Here is a 22,777-nt window from a genome sequence, read left to right as displayed (position 1 = left end):
GACCAGCCACTAACTGATCCAACAAAGATAGTTAACTATCCACTCATCACAGTGCCCAGCATGTCATGGGCGTTTATTGAATGTTCATTGCATTGCATTATTGAATGTTCATGAACATTTATTGAGCACCTCTAGTAGATGCTGGGGTGTGTGCCCAGGTGGAGGCTCCTGTTTTTCCAGCCAGTGCTGGGACTGTTGGCAGCTGGAAGCTATCAGATGAATCCTTGTCTAGGAATTGCTCTCACCTGAAGACAGCCACATCCCAGGGGCAGCCCATACCCAATGTCTGGTGGATGATGGTGTATAACACCCTCCCTCTTTGCCCTGACGCAGGACATTTCAAAAGGGCCATCGGAGTACTAGAGCTCCCCATTGATTGGCTGCTCTGCGGTGACTGCAGTGCAGCTAGGCTCCTCTCCACTGCCCTACCACTCTTGCTCTCCCTGCACACCATCCAGTAAGCTTCCTGCACTCAAATCTCCATCTTGACATCTATGACAGCATCCAAGGTCAACTGGACTCTAAGTCTGTACTGTTCCACTGAAGTACACTCTTGAAAAAAAAAGGATTAAAAGTAACTGACATTTTTGGAGTAACTTCTGGGTTTCAGGTGCTGTATAGGATATTTTATTTATGTGAGTCCTAATCTTTACATCAACCTCATGACATAGGCCTGCTTTCCAGATGAGAATATTAAGAATTAAGGGATTTAGAAGTGTGCTGCAGTTGTGTTCCACTCAAAAAGATCTTTGGACTTAGGGAAATTCCAGTGAGTGGAAGGAGGCAAGAAGATAACTTAGAACACAAGTGGCTTGGCACTGAATTATCATTTGCTTCCCCATGCACAGGGCCAAGTTTGGTGACAGGAGATGGAGACTGAGTGGGAATGGGCAGTTTTCCCATAAAACCAGCTCATGGCTACTCTACTCCCACGCCTACAGCCTCACTCACTCTCTTTCTACACATGAGCCTTCCATTTCCAGCCAGCTACTCTGCTTTCCATCCCTTTCACTAAATGTAACCCAGCCCAGCCTCTGACTTTTCTGTTTTCTTCAGAAATGCCCATTCATCAGCCCATCCCCGTCATATCCATTTCAGTTTTGTTAAAAATGGATGTCCTTTAGGAAGGCTTTCCTAATGCTATATCTGGATAAAGAATTCATCTTGCCATGGTACTTAAACCCTCAGCATAGTTACAGCTGTCCTACTCATATTTTAAGTCATACCCTTCCTTAGTCATAGAGTTCATAAAGCTTTTGGGATGAGGCTGAAGACTGAGTTGGGGTGGGCGTCTAATCTCCCTTCTATTCTGACTCAGTTGAGAAAAGGCACAAGAAGCAAAATGTAATCCCGAATTTGTTATGCTAAAATTCAGAGTTTGTGGATCCTGGCTGAGAAGAGGCAGTTCTGGACCATGGGGCCTGACACAGGTATGGTTATCATAGGGAATAGGACCAAAGCCAGAGCCCAGGCCCTGTTTGAGTTCTAGCAGGTCCAAAAGAGAGCAAGAGGACAAGACCAGCTCAGTCTCAGCAGGCAGGCAGAGAAGCTCAAGCAGCGAGGAGGGGATGGGATTTGAAATATTCTTTCAAGCTATATGTTCATGGAGAGACTAGAGGAAGACCTCTCTCTGCTATGGACATATGGAGGAGTGGGGCACAGTGCCCTCCCATCCCCTCTGGAGCAGATGTGGGTTCTGAGGAGAATTTAAGTTCCTAGAGGGCAACATATCTCTTCTTCCACTTTTTCTGTGCCATTTCCCAGAAGATTAGAAGTATCTCGAGCAGGACACCACTGTGTCACTTGTCTGCTAATGCTTCTTAGAGTAATAGACCCCCACAATGCTGATTTTAACCAGCTTTGTTAAGCAGATGTACTCTTCTCTATTTATTACCACGTCTATGGTGCCCATGTGATTTCTATGTGTTTTTCAGATGCCATTGGGCCTGGATTTTTCTGCCAGGTTGACTGGAATGTCTAGAACATTTTATCATCTGCAGCTGGGAAATCACTGAACTGTCTGAGTGTTTTCCTATGTGAGCAATTGTTGTGTCAGCCAAGGCACAAGTAAGATTTTAAATAAGCCCAAACTGTTCCATGATGTAATTTAGGAGTGAGAATTGTGTAAAAAGGGAAAGGAAAGGTTTTTATTGTGATAGCTCTGCTTGTCAGTGTTCTCTCCTCTCTATGTCACTCACATCATTCCCAAGAAAGTCTTAATATGTCTTCTAATGTTTATACTATTATTCAGGATCAAAAGCAGAAACTCATGATTTCTGTTAGCTATATAGTACCTACTGAACATATAAATTCTATGTCAAGACCCAATGAGAATAGCTTGGTTATCTGCTGTCTGAATCCCATTCATTGGACTGGCATAGGGAATGTCAGGTAACATATAGGATGCCCAGTTACGTTTGAATTACAGATGAACAACAGATATCTTTTTAGTATAAGTATGTCCTAAAAATTGTGTGGGACATACTTATACTAAAAATTATGTCATTCATCTGAAATTCAATTATAAAGGAATTCTGTATTTTACTTGCTAAATCTGGCAACTTCCCAGGCTGACAGGGACCTGGGAAGCCTCCTTCCTCCCTCCACGGAGAAAATTAGGACATGAGTAAAGCCTTTAGGCAGGGCAAGGGGGAAGGAGCCTATTTTTTGTGGTAGCCAAGAAGGTCAAAATAATTCACATTGCCCCATCAAAAGCTGTTCTACCTTTGAAAAACAGAAAAAATTTGGGAAGGTAGACATACATAACCAATGGCCTAGGAATGAGACAGATGGCCCCATTTGTGTACATCTGGAAGATCAGTTGGCCAATGTAGACACAGGTTTAGCTGTTGGTTGTGCTGGCCTCATAACCATTTGCTGGGAAAGGGAAGAAGGATGAGGTTACGGGGAGTCAGCATGGCAGAGCTGGCTTGGCTGAAGGACTGGATGTCTGGTTGTCAAATATCCAGTATTTAGTTACAGGACAAATTTGGCCTTGGTTTGGGCTGGTAATAAGATCCAATGAGATCCAATGTGGCAGTCCAATCATAAGAGAAAGTCCTGGTTCCTGAAGAAAGAGAGGATTGGTGAGACTTGGGGTAATAGGTCTCTTGATCCAGTGGGGAACCAGAACACATGGCATAAAATGGTGGTGGCTAGGGAAGAGGGTGTTAATGGAGATGGCAGCTTGAGAGTTTGGACTCCTGGGCTTCTTCCCAACACTGTAATGACCTTGCCTGGGTAACCTGTTTGATTCCAGGTCTAGCCCAGGAGTGGAACTGAAGCAGCTCCTGTCCTGTCTGTGTGGTCAGGCTGGCCAGGGTCCATGTGCTCAGCCCATGGGGCCCAGAGAAGAGCCAAGATCTGAGTAGCTGAGGAGAGACCAGGGTAACAGCCATCGAGTGGCCTCATCTGTGCCAGGAATGTGTGTGGGATAGAGAACAGTGATGTACCAGACACCATTTGAAGAAACAGCAGAAACAGTAGGGAATGCCCAACTATCTGAAACAGGAAAGTACAGGCTCCGAAGGCAGGTGAGTCATCATACAAAGATAGCACTAGAAGCCAGAAAGGTCTTCTTTGTTTGAAAAACAGAAACAATTATAAAAAGGTGGGAATAAGCTTTAGTAGGTTGTGTATGATCTCTGGCTAGGCTCCCACACTCAGCAGGAGCCTGTCCTAAAAAGGTTTTCACTGGGGGAGGCTTTGCAGTATGAGCAGCCTGAGCCCTCAGGAGAGAAGCACAAGTTTCCATTAGGTCTGACGTCTCCATTGATTAACTGCATCGAATGCCTTGTGCGAAGACAGAGAAATAAACTCAGGTGGGCTGGGGGCACCAAAGCTAACAGAAAGAGAGTTTGGGGGAAGTGAATGAGAGATTAAAAGAAGGAAAGCAAAGGAGATAAAAGGAAAGTCATGGAAAGAGAGAGACCATACAGACGTGTAGGTGCTCTCGACCCTTAGTTCCTCTGATTTGTGCATCTTGACCCAACATTCAAGACTAGTCTCTGCTAGGTATTATTATCTCATTTTAAATTTAAGTTAGTTCTAACTTTTTAATTATTTTTTATTTGAGTGTAGCTGATACTTGATGTTACATTAGTTTCCCATGTACAACTTAGCCTTTTGACACGTTTATACGTTTTGCTGTGTTCATCACAAGTTTAGCTACATCTGTCCCATTATATCACTCTTCCAGTACCATTGACTGTATTCTTTATGCTGTGCCTTTTTTTCCCCTGTGACTTACTCATTCCATAATTGGAGGCCCGTATCTCCGACTCCCCTACACCTATTTTTGCCAACCCCCCCCCCCCCAGCCTTCTCCCCTCTGGCAACCATCAGTTTGTTCTCTGTATTTATAGGTCTGATTCTGCTTTTTGTTTTGATGCAGAAATGTTTGCAATGCCATTACCAGCTTCTATGGGGCATTCCTTACTCATGTTGCTTTCTACTGAGTTGATTTATATTAAACCGTTGAAAAGTTCACTGTCTGGATGTAGATGCTGTTGACCCTGAATATTTTTTAGTGTAACTCTGAAATGTACTTCTAAGTGCCTGAGTTTTCAGGAATGGAGAAATGTTCTCCTTTTTTTTAAAAAATAAATTTATTTTTTATTGGTGTTCAATTTACCAACATACAGAATAACACCCAGTGCTCATCCTGTCAAGTGCCCCCCTCAGTCCCCGTCACCCATTCACCCCCACCCCCGCCCTCCTCCCCTTCCACCACCCCTAGTTCGTTTCCCAGAGTTAGGAGTCTTTATGTTCTGTCTCCCTTTCTGATATTTCCCACACATTTCTTCTCCCTTCCCTTATATTCCCTTTCACTATTATTTATATTCCCCAAATGAATGAGAACATACACTGTCTGTCCTTCTCCGATTGACTTACTTCACTCAGCATAATACCCTCCAGTTCCATCCACGTTGAAGCAAATGGTGGGTATTTGTCGTTTCTAATGGCTGAGGAATATTCCATTGTATACATAAACCACATCTTCTTTATCCATTCATCTTTCGATGGACACCGAGGCTCCTTCCACAGTTTGGCTATTGTGGCCATTGCTGCTATAAATATCGGGGTGCAGGTGTCCCGGAGTTTCATTGCACCTGTATCTTTGGGGTAAATCCCTAACAGTGCAATTGCTGGGTCGTAGGGCAGGTCTATTTTTAACTCTTTGAGGAACGTCCACACAGTTTTCCAGAGTGGCTGCACCAGTTCACATTCCCACCAACAGTGCAGGAGGGTTCCCTTTTCTCCGCATCCTCTCCAACATTTGTGGTTTCCTGCCTTGTTAATGTTCCCCATTCTCACTGGTGTGAGGTGGTATTTCATTGTGGTTTTGATTTGTATTTCCCTGATGGCCAGTGAGGCAGAGCATTTTCTCATGTGCATGTTGGCCATGTCTATGTCTTCCTCTGTGAGATTTCTCTTCATGTCTTTTGCCCATTTCATGATTGGATTGTTTGTTTCTTTGGTGTTGAGTTTAATAAGTTCTTTATAGATCTTGGAAACTAGCCCTTTATCTGATACGTCATTTGCAAATATCTTCTCCCATTCTGTAGGTTGTCTTTGAGTTTTGTTGACTGTATCCTTTGCTGTGCAAAAGCTTCTTATCTTGATGAAGTCCCAATAGTTCATTTTTGCTTTTGTTTCTTAGAAATGTTCTCCTAAGACCATGTGTTCCTTCGCCCCAGAAGCCTGAGCTTTCCTACCCCAGGCTTTGGGATCACTGGGTGGTCTCTGTTCAAAGGGTATTTCCTCTCACTTACTTGATTTTTGTATTTACCAGATCTTTACTTACACCCTTAAATGTAAAATAAACTATTTCAAAATGACTTTTTTTTTTGCACTTCTAGGGTTGAAATAAGCAGAAATGCATTGGTCTGGCGAGGAAAAAAATATACGAATTGGGGTAAAATAAAAACATTAATTTTCCAAATTCAAAGCCAAACTCTGGAATTTAATCATCCCATAAAAACAAATCATTTGAAAATTACTTAATTCATCACCAATTCAGTCTGGAAATCAAATATCATGGAACAAAGACAATAAAGCTCTGTTAGTACTGAAAGGCCAAAGCATGTTTTGTTAGAGTGTTAAGTGTTTAGGATAAGATAATCACTGTATATTTGCTCTAAAGAAAAGTTTAGTTTTCAGGAAAGTCTCCAGTGGGTCAGCAAGGTGTAATGTTGGGAGCAGGAGCACACAGGACCGGGAAACTTCTAGATTCTCAGTATAATCCAAAATAAGTAACTTCACCTCAGACCTTGATGTCTTTGCCTATAAATGAGAGACAATTAGAGATAGTGCTGTGGTTGGAATGTTTGTCTACCCTAAATTCATAGGTTGAAAACCTATCCCTAAGGGAATGGTATTAGAAGTCACGGCCTTTGGGAGCCCATTAGGTTATGCGGGCAGAGGCTTGATGAATGGGATTATAAAGTCAGCCAGAGAAAGCTTCCTTGTCCCTTCAGCCATGTGAAGTTGCAAAGGAAGACAGCTACCTATGAGAAAGTGGGCTCTCGCCAGAGACTGAATCGCCTTAATCTTGGGCATCTCCACCTCCAGAACTGTGGGCAATAAACTTCTTCTGTTGATAAACTACCCATTCTATAGCATTTTTTAGAGCAGTCCAAACAGACTAAGAGGCCTTCCTTCTAAATTCTAGACTCCACAACATCCATCAAATTCCCTAAATGCTAAGGCTTTTATGTATTATCTGATGATTCACCTGGCATTTAGGATCTTGCTGTGGATGAGGTCCCAACACAAAGTGCTAGCTATGGTGTTGATGAAATGTGTGAGAATTAATGAGATTTTGAGGACTGAAGGCAAGATCAATGCTTTTGAACCCTCTAGATATGGCACCCATAGAAAACGGGTTAACAGCTGAGGATGCTTAAGCCTATGGCACCTGGCTTGTAGTGCGATTAGCTTGGAGTTAGCAAAAGGTATAGGGCTCCTTAGGAGCCATTTACAAAGTAATTTAATGTCATTTCATAAGTGAAAAACATAAGATACATTGATATCCACGTGTGGATATGATTTATGTTATGTAATGACATACACAAATACAGGCAAGGACACATGCACACAGTGGATTTGTTCATTGCATTTACTCAATTCGCAGTAAATGTATTTTTTCTTTCAATGTTTATGGAATACCTACTATGTGGCTGGAATTATTATAGCCACTGGGGATACAGGATACAATAGTGAGCAAAATAGGTCAAGTCCCTTACCTAGTGGAGTTTTATTGTGGCACGTGTACGCACACATGCACAGACACACACCCTACACCACACTAAATACTTTAGAGCCTGCTTCCCAAGAGGTAGAGCAAAATGTAGACAGGCTTGTGCTTTTACTGGGCCAAGATCCTTTATCCTCCTAAAGAATTGCCTGTCATCACCCCCCACATATTGCTTTGGCCCTGTTAAATTTGTCTTTTTTTTTTCACTTAAAAGGTTAACTGAATGGTTGAATTATGGGATTCTAGCCAAAATATGCTTTTAAAGGAGTTCCCAGCTAATCAGTAAGCTGAGCTGGTTTGGCATCTGTCTTACATTACCAAGGAGCTGGGCATCTGCAGGCTGAGCTCATATTGGGGAGGCATCAACAGGACCTTGATCTGCCTTCACACTGTCATTGCCAAATGACAGGGGAGCAGCATAGGGCATGGTTCAACTATGAGGTGGCAGGTTCTGAGGACAAAGCTTGCAGGGATAATTTTTTATTGGAAATTCTTTTATTTCAATCCTTTGTCAAATATTCTAACTGCAGGTTGTCTTCCAACTCTAAAAAGTGAAGGCAAATCTATTTTTTTCACCTTATCATTTCTCCCAGATGATTATTATTATTATTATCATCATCATCATTATTGTATTTGTTGTTAAGTTTTTCTCAGATAATTAGGAGATCAGAGATTTCCTACATTTTGGGGCCATTTCCTACATTTTGTTCTGGGCCCCATTAGTTGATAAACCAACTCTACCTCTTGAATTTTCTGTTTCTATTAATGGCACCATCTGATGATGTTTGTAATCAACAACATCATGGTTTTTTAAAGTAATTTCCCATCCAGGAAGCTTTTCTTCCCAGGTGTTCTTTCTCCATTGTCTGGTTGAGACCTATTTGAAAGCCTATAGTATTGGAGATGGGAAGGAGATGATCTTTATGGGTGAGAAAATATTCAATTATGCCCAAAATGTTGGTTGTCTCAGCCATTTTCATTAATAGTCTTGGAGTAACCCTAAACTTCATTTTCTTTCATAATCTATTATATCTAATTAGTTATAAATAAAGTCAGTTTCTTAAAATACTATCTGTATATGCATTCTTTGTCCAGAACTTTCAATGAACCCCTATCATGGTTGGAATCCAAATGCATTCACCTACCCTTTGACCCAGTGATGAACACTTTTAGTAATTTATCTTACAAATACAGTCACACCAATGCAAATTGACCTACTTGCAAAATTACTTATAGCATTATATGTAGTAGTAAAAGATAGGAAATGATTAAATGTCATTTAATCAGGGACAGATTAGATAAATTATGATTCATACATACAGTGGGTTACCATTCAGGTAGAAAAAAAAAGGAAATTCTTTGCAAACAGATGGTTAATGATCTATAAACTATACTGTAAAATGATAAAGCTAAAATTTAAAAGAGGATATACATGCACACATACACACATGCACATATTTTCTTCTGTATGTACTGTATCCCTGGAAGCACACCTAAGAAACATCAATTGCCTGTGGAATGGGGGACAGGAGATAGTCAAACTGCCAGGTGCCAATTCTGGTTCCACACAACCCACATCATCTGGGACCTCAGTGAAAAAAGTAGTGTGCCACCTCCATGTGTTGCTTCTCTCAAGTTAGCCTTTCCTCACTTTTTGGATTCACTGAGTCATGGTGACATTTGTAATGACAACATCCTTTCCACCTCTCTCTCCTTCAAGTCATCAGGTTCTGACTTAAAGGATGCAAATGAGGTATAATAGCAAAACTTGTGCTGTAAGGGGGTTGCCCCACCAGTCTAAATACCTGCCCACTGCAGCTCTGGGAGTGAAGTTACTTGTCCTTAGAAATAAATGCCAGCACCAGAGCCCTCCTGACCAGAAGCCAATGCCATCTTTCTTCTTTCCTGGAATGATGTACATGTGAAGGGCTGCCTCTCTTGTGGGGTGGGGTTCCTTAGTCCCCAGAAAGGAATCCTTGTCCTCTCCAATGCTAGATCTCTGAAGCCTCTAGGTGAGATGTTGCTCAGAAGGTCTGAAAGTGTATTTATGGTTTGGTGTCCTTTCAAAACCTGCCTTGATCCTTAAATGAGTCCTCTTCCCAGCTAATGCTATCCCGTAAATGTATCCTCGGACTATGAAATGTTCGTTGGCAGGTGTTCAGTCTTCCTTTTGCACAAATTTCATAAGGTCTGGGTCCAGAGGCCTTTCCTAGTGCAGAAATTTTGTGCTCTTCACACGTGACTTTGCCAGGAAAATGGTAAAACTCTATCTACATACTTTTTCAGTCCACCGAAACAGTACCAGATACAATGTGATATCAGAATCATAATAATATAGTGATAACTAACAAGTATTTAACTATGTACTCTGTCCCATGCATTGGTCCAAGCACTCAATTTGCATTGTAACCCTTATAATCCTCAGCGTAGCTCTATGTAGTAGCTACTATTAGCATTTCTGTTTTAGAGATACAACAGCTGAGACCCACACAGGTCAAGTCATTTGCCCAAGATCACACAGGTACTAAGTGGAGAAGCTGGGATTTGAACCTATGTAACCTGTCCCAAGCCCTTAAACACTTTACACTCTATACCAAGTGTTCCTTGCAAGCTATTATGATACATTGATCTTCATGGAATGGCTTTTTGGCCCTCATCAAAGATTTTCCTCTTTAGGGCCACTCACTTTCAACCTGACTTAATGTCCTGGATCTCACTCACATAGCTAACAAATGAAAATACAAGAGTTTTTTTTTTTTAAGATTGATTGATTGATTTATGATAGAATGAGAGAGAGAGAGAGAGAGAGAGAGAGAGAGAGAGAGAGAGAGAGAGGCAGAGACACAGGAGGAGGGAGAAGCAGGCTCCATGTTGGGAGCCCGACATGGGACTCGATCCCGGAACTCCAGGATCACGCCCTTGGCCAAAGGCAGGCGCCAAACCACTGAGCCACCTAGGGATCCCCGAAAATACAAGGGTTTGGAACCGGGCAGTCTGGATCTCAAGGCCAGGCATCTGATCATTATGCTAGCTAGACTGCCTCTTTGGGGTGAGACTGGTATGGTGGACATTTTATTACAAGTGAGGCCCATACTCCAATGTTGAGCTTAAGCGAACTAGGTTGTTCATGGAGCACAACATTGGTGAGAACTTTGGTGTCAGAAAGGCTTGCTTTACCTCCTTCCCGCCGAAAGCTCACACTTCAGAGAGATCCATACAGACCCCAGCAGTCTTCACAAGGAGGAGCAGTTTGGTCAGAGCAGGGACTATGATTCTTTCATGTAATTTTGTTGATGCTCCTTGTCCTACGATTTCATCCCTACAAAACATGACCTGGTCAGTGACTTCAGACTTGACCTATCCATAACACCCCCTTTCTTAAATGTGAATGGAGGGGTCTTATCCTTGATCCTAGGCCCTTTTTGTGGAGGGGAGGAGAAGGAGTGGGGTGGAAAGAGCTAACAGAAGTTTCAAGCTCTTTCAATGTTCACCTACAGGTCCATCTCCCCCCAGGCAACTGTGCCTACTCACTCAGCCTTGGTGATCTCCATTGAATTTCTGTAAATCTAGTTGTAACTGGCCAAAGCCAACCCATGTGGCCACTTAACGTGAGACATGGGGGATTGTGCTGTGCCCCCAACCAACTCAATACATTTATGCCTTCAACAAATTTATTGAATATTACCTGATACCATGTCACCAGGTAGTAAAAAGAAGATCAGGACCCCTTCTTACCCTAAGGAAGTCATGGACCAATAGATGACAATTATAGTGCAGTGAAAAAAATCATCCCTGAAGTCAGTGGGCCATGGAAAGTAGACCTCCAAACTCTTCAGGGGGGAATCATGGAAGTTGCCAAGAGTAGACCAAACTTGATATGACACATGAAGCTATAAAAGGAGCCTTCAGGATGGCAAGTAGAAAAAGAGCAAGGGAAGGAAAGAGGTATCTAACAGGAAGGCATGTAGAATTGCAACTTATTCAGTACAGCTGAAGTACTCAGCACCTGCAAAGAAGGAGAGGAGATGGGATGGATGGACCCACAGAGATGAGCTAATAAAAGCACAAATTCCTTCTGAATGTAGGCTTCTTAGTGGCAGGGATTCTTGTCTGCTTAGTGATGTACCACTGGTGCTCCACAGCACCTAACATGCAGGAGTTGCTCAACACGTGTTTGTTGTATATGAAAGAAATGAATGTGTGTCGAATCCCGAAATGTGGACTTTGTCCTGGAGGACTGAGGCTGTCCTGGAGGATTTAGGCTCATGAGTGACATGATTAGACATTCATTTTGGATAAACAAATAAAAGGGCTCAAAACAAAGGCTGGATACAAAACAGACATATAAACACCAACCATTTATACATATCAATGTAATTGCTAGTAATAAAATAATAGCAATAAAAACTTAAAATACCAAGTAAGAATGTGCATGATGTACGGTAAGAAACCTGTAAAGCTTGACAGAGAAGTAAAAAAAAAAGAAGATTTGACTAAATAAAGAGAAACACCATGTTCCTGGGCAGGAAGGCTCATATTGTAAAGATGTCATGCTTCCCTAAAATAATATATAAATTTAATAGAGTTTCAGTTAAAAATCTCAGTGGGATTTTGCGGTACTTGACAAATAGCTTTTCAAATTCGTCTGTATGTATAAATGAATGAGGACAGCCAAGAAAAGTTTGAAACACCAAGAAAATGAGAAGGGAGCTTGCATAACCAGATCAAACAACACTATATAAGTCCATGGTAATTAAAACACTGTGGTGCTGGAGCAAGAACACACGGAAGCATGGATCACATAGAGTATCCAGAAACAGGCTCATGTGTGTATACGGAGTTAGCATATAATGAGAGCTCACATATCCTGAGTACTTACTATGTGCTTGGCACTTCTAAACATTTTGTATTACTCATTTAATCCTCACAAAACTCTGTGGAGGATGTCCTATTGTTATCTCCATGTTAGAAATAAAGCACATGGAGATTATTCTACATGCAAGCTAGTGGGTGCTATTCAGGCTTTCAAACTCAAAAGCCTTCATTTTCTTTTTTTTAAGATTTTATTTATTTATTCATGAGAGACACAGAGAAAGAAAGAGAGAGGCAGAGATACAGTAGAGGAAGATGCAGGTTCCATGCAGGGAGCCCGACATGGGACTAGATCCAGGGTCTCCAGGATCACGACCTGGGCCGAAGGCAGACGCTTTAAACCGCTGAGCCACTCAGGCATCCCAAAGCCTTCATTTCCAATTGCAATGAAATAGTCTTTCTGCGCAGGTGAAAACCAGACAAATTAAAAAATCTATATATAAGAGATAGACAAATTTGACTATGTAAACATTCAAACAATAAATGGAAAAAAATAATGTTAAAAGGAAAATGAAAACTAAGAAAATATTTGCAGAACATATGAGAGCAAAGGATTACTATCCTTATATTTATAATTATTTATATTATATAATTAATATATAATTATATAGATCAGGATATGTAATAACATATAATTCTATAATAGTGACTATATATAATCATTATATTAATGTACAATATATGCATAATTATTATATTAATATACAATATATGCAAATCAATAAAATACAAAAATATAAATAGAAGAAGTAAGGAATCAATATGAACAGGCCAGTTCATTAAAGAAGAAATACAAATGACCAATAAACATATCAGATGCTCAATTTCAATATCAAAGAAATGAAAATTAAAATGAAGTTTTTTTTTCTATCAGAATGGCAAAGAGTAAAAGGGTTTATAAATGCCTAAGTCTCCCTAGAACATGTTGGTGGGAACAGTGCGATGCCAAACAATATTGCCTCAGAGCCTGAGGTAAAAGAAAAATCAGTAATACTGATCCTGCCTTGATTTAAAATTCTGTTATTTTGTTCATCATGGACTTCTGTGCATTCATTTTGATTTTTGAATTATTGCACTAAAATATTATTTGTCTTAATTACTGAGTTTTTAAGTGCCTCCTTAAATCTTGAGCCCAAGGTAAAGTGCCTTATTCATCCTGTCCCGGTCCCAGCCCTAAATGGAAAAATAAATTATTACCACCTTTGAGAATAACTTAAAAATGTAAATCAACCTGTTAGATGTGGTTAGCCATTAATTCAGCAATGCTTTCTCTAGGAATTTTACCAAAATGTATGACTGGGCAAGTGCATGGGCAATATATGTACAAGGATGCTTGTTGTAGCACAATTCAGAAGAAAAAACTATAAATAATCTAACTGATCATCAGTAGAGGGTTGGTTAAATAAAATATGGTGTATTTGTGCAACGGACTATTATGAAAGCATTAAAAATGATGGCATAGGGGTGCCTGCGTGGCTCAGTTGGTTGAGTGACCGACTCTTGGTTTCAGTTCAGGTCATGGTCTTAGGGTCATGGGATCAAGCCCCATGTTGGGCTCCATGCTCAGCATGGCATCTGCTTGGGATTCTCTCCCCTTCCTTCTCCTTCTGCTCATCCCCCACTTGTACACACACACTCTCTCTCTCTAAAATAGATTAATAAATATTCTTAAAAATGATAACATAGAGGTGTGCATAAAGAAAAAGATCCATATTGTATTAAAGAGTAAATTTAAGGGATCCCTGGGTGGCGCAGCGGTTTGGCGCCTGCCTTTGGCCCAGGGCGCGATCCTGGAGACCCGGGATCGAATCCCACGTCGGGCTCCCGGTGCATGGAGCCTGCTTCTCCCTCTGCCTGTGTCTCTGCCTCTCTCTCTCTCTCTCTGTGTGACTATCATAAATAAATAAAAATAAAAAAGAGTAAATTTAAAAAGCAAGAACTATATATGTACGATAATCCCAATTATACAACACACACCCAACTCTGAAAAAGTCTCAAAAAAGTAATGTCTTTATTGGAGTCATGAACATGTAGCCAAAGGAAATATTACACTTCCAAAAATCTCACTTGTTATAGCAGCTACTCTAAAACTCTCGACTGTCTCTCAAAATTCTTTTTGCTAACTCACCTCCCCATAATTCTCTGACATAGTCTATTTTCCCCATGGTAGTAGAGAGTGCCTTATATGCCAGCAATTAATCTACCACGTTCTCTGGGCTCCCAGGTCTTCAGTTCTGTAGCTGTACCTGTCCTCCAGGAGCCCTATGCTTGTAGCGCATTAGCCCTCTTCCCCAGAAGGCAGGTGTAATAGAGGTTTGCTTCCATTTGGGAAACTCCTCAACTTATGAGTTTGCTCCCTTCTGTAGAAGCCCAATTCTTGCTATTCCAGTCTTCCTTGCAGGTCGAGTACAGACATGTGACCTGGGTTTATTTACAGTGAACTGTCCTTGCCCCAGACTTGGAATCAGAAGACAGGAATACCAAGCATCAGGCACTATGCAGTAGCCAATCTGGTGATGGTGGCAGCAGATCCATCCCTGTCCACAAGCAGTCATGGCAGGACCATGGTGGCACCCAGTGCCCAGTGTCTGTGGAATCGGCTGGACAGGCCACTTTCCTGAGTCCAGCAGTGAGACTGTGGTGTCTCCTCCAGATACGCTCTGCAGTATGACTGTGCTTTGGTTCTGACCATGGAGTCTCCAAGCCTAGTTTTACGGCCTTCCAGAGACTTTGTGAGTGACCTAACATCCTTTCATAAGGATATCTTTTCTGCTTGAATTAGCATTGTTTGCAACTAAGAATCCTGATTCATACATATTTATTTTTGGTGCTGCTACATATACATTTTGTGGAGGGATCTGATTTCAGCATTTATTATTATACACCTTTAGGTACCCTCCTCCCCCCCCAAAAAAAAATAATCACACAAGCTTATAGGTCAGGCCAAATAAGGTCTTGGGCAGCTTTATTCATCTAGAGCTGTGTAGTTCAATGTGGTAGCTACCAGGCACATATGGCTAGTTAGATTTAATTAAAAGTAAATAAAATGGAAAATTCAGCTTCTCAGTAACACTACCACGTTTCAAGTGTTCAGTAGTCATATATGTTCAGTAGTCACATATATATAGGTGTTGGGTTTTTTTTATTTTTCCATAGTTTTTTATTGACACTTTTTCAGTGTTACATAGGGAAAGGTATTGAGGGTGTAGAAAGGAAAGCCATGCATACAAGGGGACGCAGCATCACTTTAGATCTCAGGAAACAGTGGGCATCAGATGGGTCTTTGGGGAAATTGGAAAAGAGGAAATCCAATTAAGAGAAAGACCAACTTAGAGACAAAAGAGAGACTAAGAAATGTAACATCTTCCTGGAACCATAATAGAGAGGCTAAGTAAGCTAGGTCTTATTCTTTTTCAGGGACCATACAGTCTCTGGGAAAAAGAGAGGTGGGAAAAACGAATTCTTCAGAGAATTACTAATTCACAGAATGAATGAGTAGAATTGGAGAGCCATTGACAAATGTGAGGAAATAGCTGTGTTTAGGTTTTGGCAGGTGGGCAGGGAGTGGCAATAATATCATAGGGCTGCCATTTATTGAATCACAGCTATTATGTGCCAGAGACCACGCTACACCCTTTACAGAGTGATTCCTAAGCATTGCAGCAACCCCATAAGGTAGGTGTCATTATTATTGTTATCATCATCATTAGCATTCCAGTCTTGTAGAGGAGGACACTGGACTACAGGTTAAGAAGCTTGTCCTGGGGGGATCTCTGGGTGGCTCAGCGGTTTAGAGCCTGCCTTTGGCCCAGGGTGCAATCCTGGAGTCCCAGGATCAAGTCCCACATCAGGCTCCCTGCATGGAGCCTGCTTCTCCTTCTGCTTGTGTCTCTGCCTCTGTGTGTGTGTGTCTCATGAATAAATAAATAAAATATTTAAAAAAAAAGAAGCTTGTCTGTCCCGGCAAGTGGCAGGGTTGGGAAAAGGACCGAAGCCTGCCAGGCTCTGAAGCCAAAGTGCATTACACATCCCTACTTTTCCACGCTACAAATTTCCAAGAGGGGTCAGGTGAGGGTGACTTGGGAGTTTACAAATTCCCAGTGAAGGTTAAAGAACAATAAGGAGATTCTTATCTGAGCAAGATAACTTCTAAATTTCACAGAATTATTGGATCTTGCTCTTAGAATTTCCAGGGAATGGAGAGAAAGTGGGAAAGAACCAGTGAAATGGTGGGAGGTAATTTTGATTGGGGGATTTCTTTGTGGAAGGGACCTGGAAGGGAAGAGGCAGGCCCTGCGGTGGATACTAGACAGCACAATCTGGTAGTTGGGGTGGACCTGGGGCCTGACGTCGCCGACCATGCCAAGAAGCTGGGCCAGAACACGTTCACAGTTTCTCTGCTGGGAGCTCTGCATGCCCTGCACCTGGCATCTGGTAGCCTGTTCCACTGAAGCCAGTAGGTTCCCCTGGGAGCCCATGGACACCTTGCTTGCTCTGGAACTCCTGCTCTCGTTCTCTGTAATGCAGCTCCACCTCCATCCATGCCTCCTCCTTTGCCTGCTTCAGATGCCGGGCCTTCCTCTTTCTGGTATCTGCCACCTTCTCGGCTTGCAGGAGCTGCTGGGTACCCTGGGACTGACTGGCCATTTCTGTGGTTATGGCTGATGCTGTTTCCAATGCTATCGAGGTACCAGATGGCTCCCCCACCCCCACCACACACGCACCCTCCCTAGTTCTCCCCTTTCACCAGCTCCTTGCTGCAGTCATCCACTACCCCTGGGTCTTCATCTCTTAGGTATTGAGCAGTGAGATTTAGAACATTTCCATGACCACAATCTAGAAGTTCTTTGGATTTAACCTGTCCATCTCACTGAACCATCACAGAGAGTAAAAGACCACATTGGAGTATATTCATTGCAGCACAGACATTTAATGTTCACAGATGAGTAATCTTGCTAACCAGAGAGGATATGTTTTATTTTCAATATTTAAATTATTCTTATTTGCTTGCTCTGTGTCTTCCAACCTCCCTTTTCCCTCTCTCTTTCTTTGCCAAACCCATGCTGGTCAATGTGTTCAAGTTAATTTGGGCATATGTCATGAGTCTCCCGTGAAAGTATTTGACCTGTCAACTTCACAGGGTTGTTATGAGTGTAAGAATATAATTGAGTAGGGGCTTTCATATTTATGACTGGTATGGAATGAGCCCTGAGATGAGATGATCCTATGATTTGAATCATTTGACTTTGAGCAAATCACTCAACCTTTCCTGGGTTCCAGTTTCCTCACTAGTCGACTGAAGAAGTCGAATGAGATCATTTTTTATTTTTATTTTTTAAAAACTCTTCTTTTTTTTATAAGATTTTATTTATTTATTCATGAGAGACACACAGAGAGAGGCAGAGACACAGGCAGAGGGAGAAGCAGGCTTCCTGCGGGGAAGCTGATGGGTGACTTTGATCACAACCTGAACCAAAGGCAGATGCTCAACCATTGAGCCACCCAGGCATCCTGAGATCATTTAGGGTCTCTTCCATTACCAACATTCAGAGATTCTCTCATCCCATGTGTAATCCGGAGACTTTATTTATTTTCTCTTTAAGGGAGCTGAGAATAGAGTTCTGGGGGCTGGTGGGCAATGGTCACAGAGGTAGAGATGATATGGGGATGAGCCTTTATTCAAGATCTGATGTGCAGGTGCCCATTTTACAGGTGTTGAAGCTTAGGATGTGAAAGGTAAAATAACAAGGGGAGGGTTCAAAGCACAACCTCTTCCTCAAATTACCCAATTGTTGCATCTTTACTGCCCTGTAGTTAATGTTTAAACATTCAGAAGCAACTTGCAAATACGTTTGAAATCTGCACTTTCTCTTTGGGTGATCCAGCTTCATGCTTGGCAACTCATTCCTTGCTCTGGGAACACAGTCTTCCCCCAAAACACCGTGTGTTCTTTTAAAAAATTCAAGCACATATTTCCAAGTTACCCTTTTGGGTCAGCCACCTGGTCTATCCCAGCGAAAGACTACTCGAGCCCCTGACAGGGTTTTCTATTCAGGAATTCAAATGCACCGAGTATCAACCTGTGTCTAGTGAATCTCCTGCTCCCACAGCTTTTATTACCAGATTCAAATGGTAGGCCAAAGCTTCCTGAGAAGCAAGGGTATTATTCTACGTGAGAGAGTATTAAGCTCTGACGGATTTGGTAGTTGAGAATGTCTTTTTTAGCACTCTCTCATAGGAAAAACGGATGTTCTCACTGTGAATAGGGAACTGTATTATGATAACAGCAACATTTATTGTCATTAAGCATTTTCCGTGTAGGAAGTATTTTTTGGACATCCTCATTTTCCAAATGTGGACACAGGCACAGAGAGGTTTAGTGACTTGTCTTGCCTTAGTGTTCACCGTTAATCCATGGCTTTGAGGGGATTTGAAACTTAGAGCTGTCACAACCATCTTGCTACCACATGTAGATGGAAAATGATCACAGCACACAGAAGGAAGAGGTGGGAGGAACTGACAACAGTCTTGTCCCAGTGGCAGCAGTTGGGCCCTAACGTCAGCTGTGCCCGAGGCAGATCTACCTCTGCACTTGAAGTTGTGAGTGGCCAACATTTGGGGGGGTCAATTTTTCTTTCACCTTCAAGAATCCTACTTGATTGAGACTTGTTTTAATTAATGCCACCAATGCAAGGATACATAAACTTAGTGAAAGGATATGTTTAAATTCAGGAATATGTAGAAAAATAATTCAATGATTTTTTTTTTTTTCCCCTGGCTAAGATGAAGACCTGTGAGAGGTGGCTCACGGGTCAGGCTCATCCCCCCCTTCCTCATCCTGGAACCTAAGCCCTGAACTGTAGTGGAGAAATAATTTAATGTGGCATTTTGCTGAAACATCCTGTAGATATTTTAGGTATTTGCACAGGGAATTTTTTGACCTTTGAATAATATATGTGCTGAGAAAGGTCTTGGGATATTTTAACATGTTGAACTGAGATAGGCCTAAAGGGGTTTATTTTGGTCTCTGTTGGCTGCTACTTTTTTCAAATCCTATTGGAATTTTTTTAGTTTCTATGAGGACGCATTCAGGATTTTTTTTTTTTTTACTGCAACAAATTTCATGCTATTGGATTGTCCTTATACCAAAGGTGACAGGCAGCCAGTTGATAAACATTCCAGAAGCAGGTTCCATTAATGCTCTAGGTGCATTAATGCTGACCTGAGGTGGCCACCTGGACCTCTAGTAGGCACCTCCAACCTAATGTGTCCCAAATTGGGTGCTGGGCACTTAGAATGGACACATGCCTTTCCAACATTTCAAACATGAGCCTAAATCTTTGAAAACATAAGTACAGGTGATCATAAATGTGTATAGAGCAGTATCATTACAGGCATCTTGAAGTCTGATCTCTTCCGCAGCTGGTTTTTGATAAAGGAGATGAATATGATAAAACCTACTGCATCAGCCCTTTAGTGGAGGAGACCGTGATTCTGCTTTCAGGGCCGAATGAGAGACCTCAGCTTAAAGCTGGGGATCAGTTCAGAGTGGCTATTTAGCCAAAAACTTGAGACAGATTTATCCAGAATGCAAGTCCCCTGGCTGGAGCTTGGCATCTCTGGAAGACCTGTTAACCTTTCTGTGCAATTGGGTGACCAGAAAATACATTTCTGTTAGAAAAAAAAAAAAAGAAAATATATTTCTGTCCCCTAAGACCTTTTGTTTCCTAAAAAGACAAACTTGCATGGTGGAAGTTTGTAGGTGAGAATGCTATGACTTTGTCTTAAATTATATTAAGCCTGATTTTCTTCCAAAAATAAAAGCATGTGAGCTCTCCTTGTCTTGCTCACTGCTGAGTTCCTAGAGCCTGTCACAGTGTTTGCATACAGCAGGTATCCAATAATTGTCTCTTGAATGAAGAAATGCACTAAAGTGGTGAGTAAATGCCTTAAGGAGACAGAAGCCACCTGGCCCAGATTTTGGAGCTGAGTAGCAAAGGAAAAGTGGGGGGTCTTGGTGAAAGAAGGGAGCATGGATGGGGGAAAGGAATCACAATAAAAGGAAACAGTCTGCTCAAAGGAATGGAGGCGTAGACTTCAAGGACCTAATAATTCATAGCAGGAATCCATGAGTAAAATCTTGCATAAGGTAATAAATGACAAACTTTCACAAAGTGCAAATAAAACCCCAATTCATAAATGCCCTGCTGTGGACATTGGCCAGAAGTTGGACTTTAGACACAACATACGCATTATATTAGGCCAATTACCTTTGTGAGGTGATGAACCATTTCTGGAAGTTGGCAGGTTCCTCCCTGCTGGTTTTATAAGGCTATTGCATAATGTCGACCTATTCTAGAATGTTGCCTGGGGCTGCCTCACCAGGAGTACTCATGAATCAGACCGGTCAGGAAAATACACTAACCTTCTGTGTTTGATAAAGCGGGAAATTCTTCTACAGTTGGTCTTTGGCAAACTGCCAAATTTTTGCCAATAATGTTCTTCTGAGACTATGAACCTGGCTTAAGAACTCCAAGACAACTTTTAGAAATAACTGTATCTTTAAACACATTCATCGTCTTTGCAGAAGTTAGTGTATACATACAGAGTCCTTCGGGAAGAGTGATCAGCCTTTCTCTCCCCGTAGGATGCTCCACAAAAGATAAAGGGGGGTTCAGTCATTTCCAAAGATCAGGGTGCTGGGCCCGCTAGATTATATACCCTACACTTGTGAGGCTGGGGAAGTAGGTGATCTTTCTAACCAACCACATATCCTGAATAGTACTCATTTACCAATGGGGGGAAAAAGTGTAACATCCTTGATGCAAACCATCTGGTGCCAATTCAGATCGCTATTCCTGAGGTGCTTGCCTACGATTTCCGGTTAGGGACCATCAAATGCTAACCAACCTTTCTGGAATATGAATTTTTATTAGGTACTGCAGATGTTAACTAACCACATGCAGAGTGCACATGAAAGTTAACATATATGCATATACATACAGACACACACTGCTGGGCTGAACTATTTTAAAGTAATTATAGAGGAATCGGTAACTTAATTCCTGATTTTTTTTTCCCTTAATGGTCCCATCTGTGCCTCTACTGCCAATGAATAATGGAGTCAGTAAGGCTGCATGAACAAATCAGCTTATATTGGACATGTTTCCTCTCTTTTCTGCGTCAGATGATGGTGTTCTCAAACATCTTGGAGTAGCTTAGTTTTCAGCAAAGGTAACTTTTATCTTTTCCTTTCCACTTTCTCCCTCTCCCAGAAATAAAGGGGAAAAATGATTCATGGCCCTAGTACCCTAATTTCCCTTTCGTTGTATTCACTAGAAAGAATAGTGGACTGAGTTTTTAAATTAAAGTAAAATGATAAATTAGGATATTCTTACCTTTGCATTATTAGACTACCTAATTATCCTTCATCACAATGGGCCTCGGGTGTCAGTTCTGTTAAGTTTAATTTATTACCAATGGTAATTAAATCTTAGAGATTGTATTGTACAAGGTTTAATCATGTCATACTGTCACATGTATTCTGAAGAGAGTTAAAGTTGGAGTTAACACCTGGGCTGCATCACATATGCACATTTACAGGTACAACACGCATCAGGAGAGAAGAGAGAGTAAGACCCCTGTCTTGTTTTGGCCTGAGGTGCCAAGGTGTGAGGTGACCTTGGGTTTGATTCTTGTTCCAGCTATAGGGCTGGATGGGGACTGCAGATGGTGCCACAAAGGACATCTTGGGCAGATGGCCAACCAGGTCTATGCCTTGGGAAGCCCAGCACCTTAGTGCCTTCAGCAGGACTCATTTGGCACAAAGCACAATGAGACGGGAAGATTCCTATGAGACTAGACTTCCTCAAGGCAAGTTCAAGCTACCTGCATCATTGTGTGTGGGACTGGACGCTATGCAAGGATCAATGACAGTGAAAGACTACCCATAAGAGCAATGATCCTTCCATATGCTCTTTGCCCTGTGTTTTCCCCAAAACTCTTGAGTACATTGCTTTAGAAGACAGGCAGGGTAGGATGGTGTGATGGAAACAGCACCAGCTTTAGAATCAAGCTGGGAAGCTCAGTGTGTGACCCCTCAGTGTGTGAGCAGCTCAGCCCTACTGTATCCTCACCATGTCCTCACATGTTCATTGTATATAATAACAGCTTTGTGACAAGATCTATATGATGACTAAGGAGACACCCCTTAAGAAAAAATTAGATTTTACTTATAATTGATTGCTGTCATCTAAGGGGAGGAGGTGGATGATAGTCATTAGAAGACTTTTTGTTTGTTTATTAGATTGATGGATTGTGGGATTGCAAGTTTGGAAGAGTTAGGATGGAGCTAAATTGCTTTCACTCATTCCTTCGACACATGGTCAGTTGGGATGTGAGTGAATAGGGGGGACAAATACCCGGATAGTACCGTTTACCTTTTAGTTAAGGGAGGTAGATAATATGTAAATAGTCAAAAAGAAAAACAATATAATGTTTGCAATGATGAGTGTGCTAGGCAGAAAAAGCCAGGGAGAGGGTAGAGATAGGATAGCGGGGTGGGGGCAGGGAGGTGTCCATCTAGACAGGCTGCTCAGAAGACGCCTCTCTCTGGGTCATTGGAGCAAACCATGCAAAACTCATGAT

General features: G+C 41.7%; 1 pseudogene; it reads right to left on the bottom strand.

Annotated features, from left to right (window-relative positions):
* Positions 1-16,777, bottom strand: part of LOC129494976 (V-type proton ATPase subunit G 1-like) — a 77,624-nt pseudogene extending 60,847 nt beyond the window's left edge.
* Positions 16,778-22,777: the final 6,000 nt, after the last annotated feature.

This window comes from Nyctereutes procyonoides, unplaced genomic scaffold (genome assembly GCF_905146905.1).
Source record: "Nyctereutes procyonoides isolate TBG_1078 unplaced genomic scaffold, NYPRO_anot_genome, whole genome shotgun sequence".
NCBI classification, from domain to species: domain Eukaryota; kingdom Metazoa; phylum Chordata; class Mammalia; order Carnivora; family Canidae; genus Nyctereutes; species Nyctereutes procyonoides.
The sequence above is the reverse complement of the archived record's forward strand: the minus strand, read 5'-3'. Positions and strand labels throughout refer to the sequence as shown.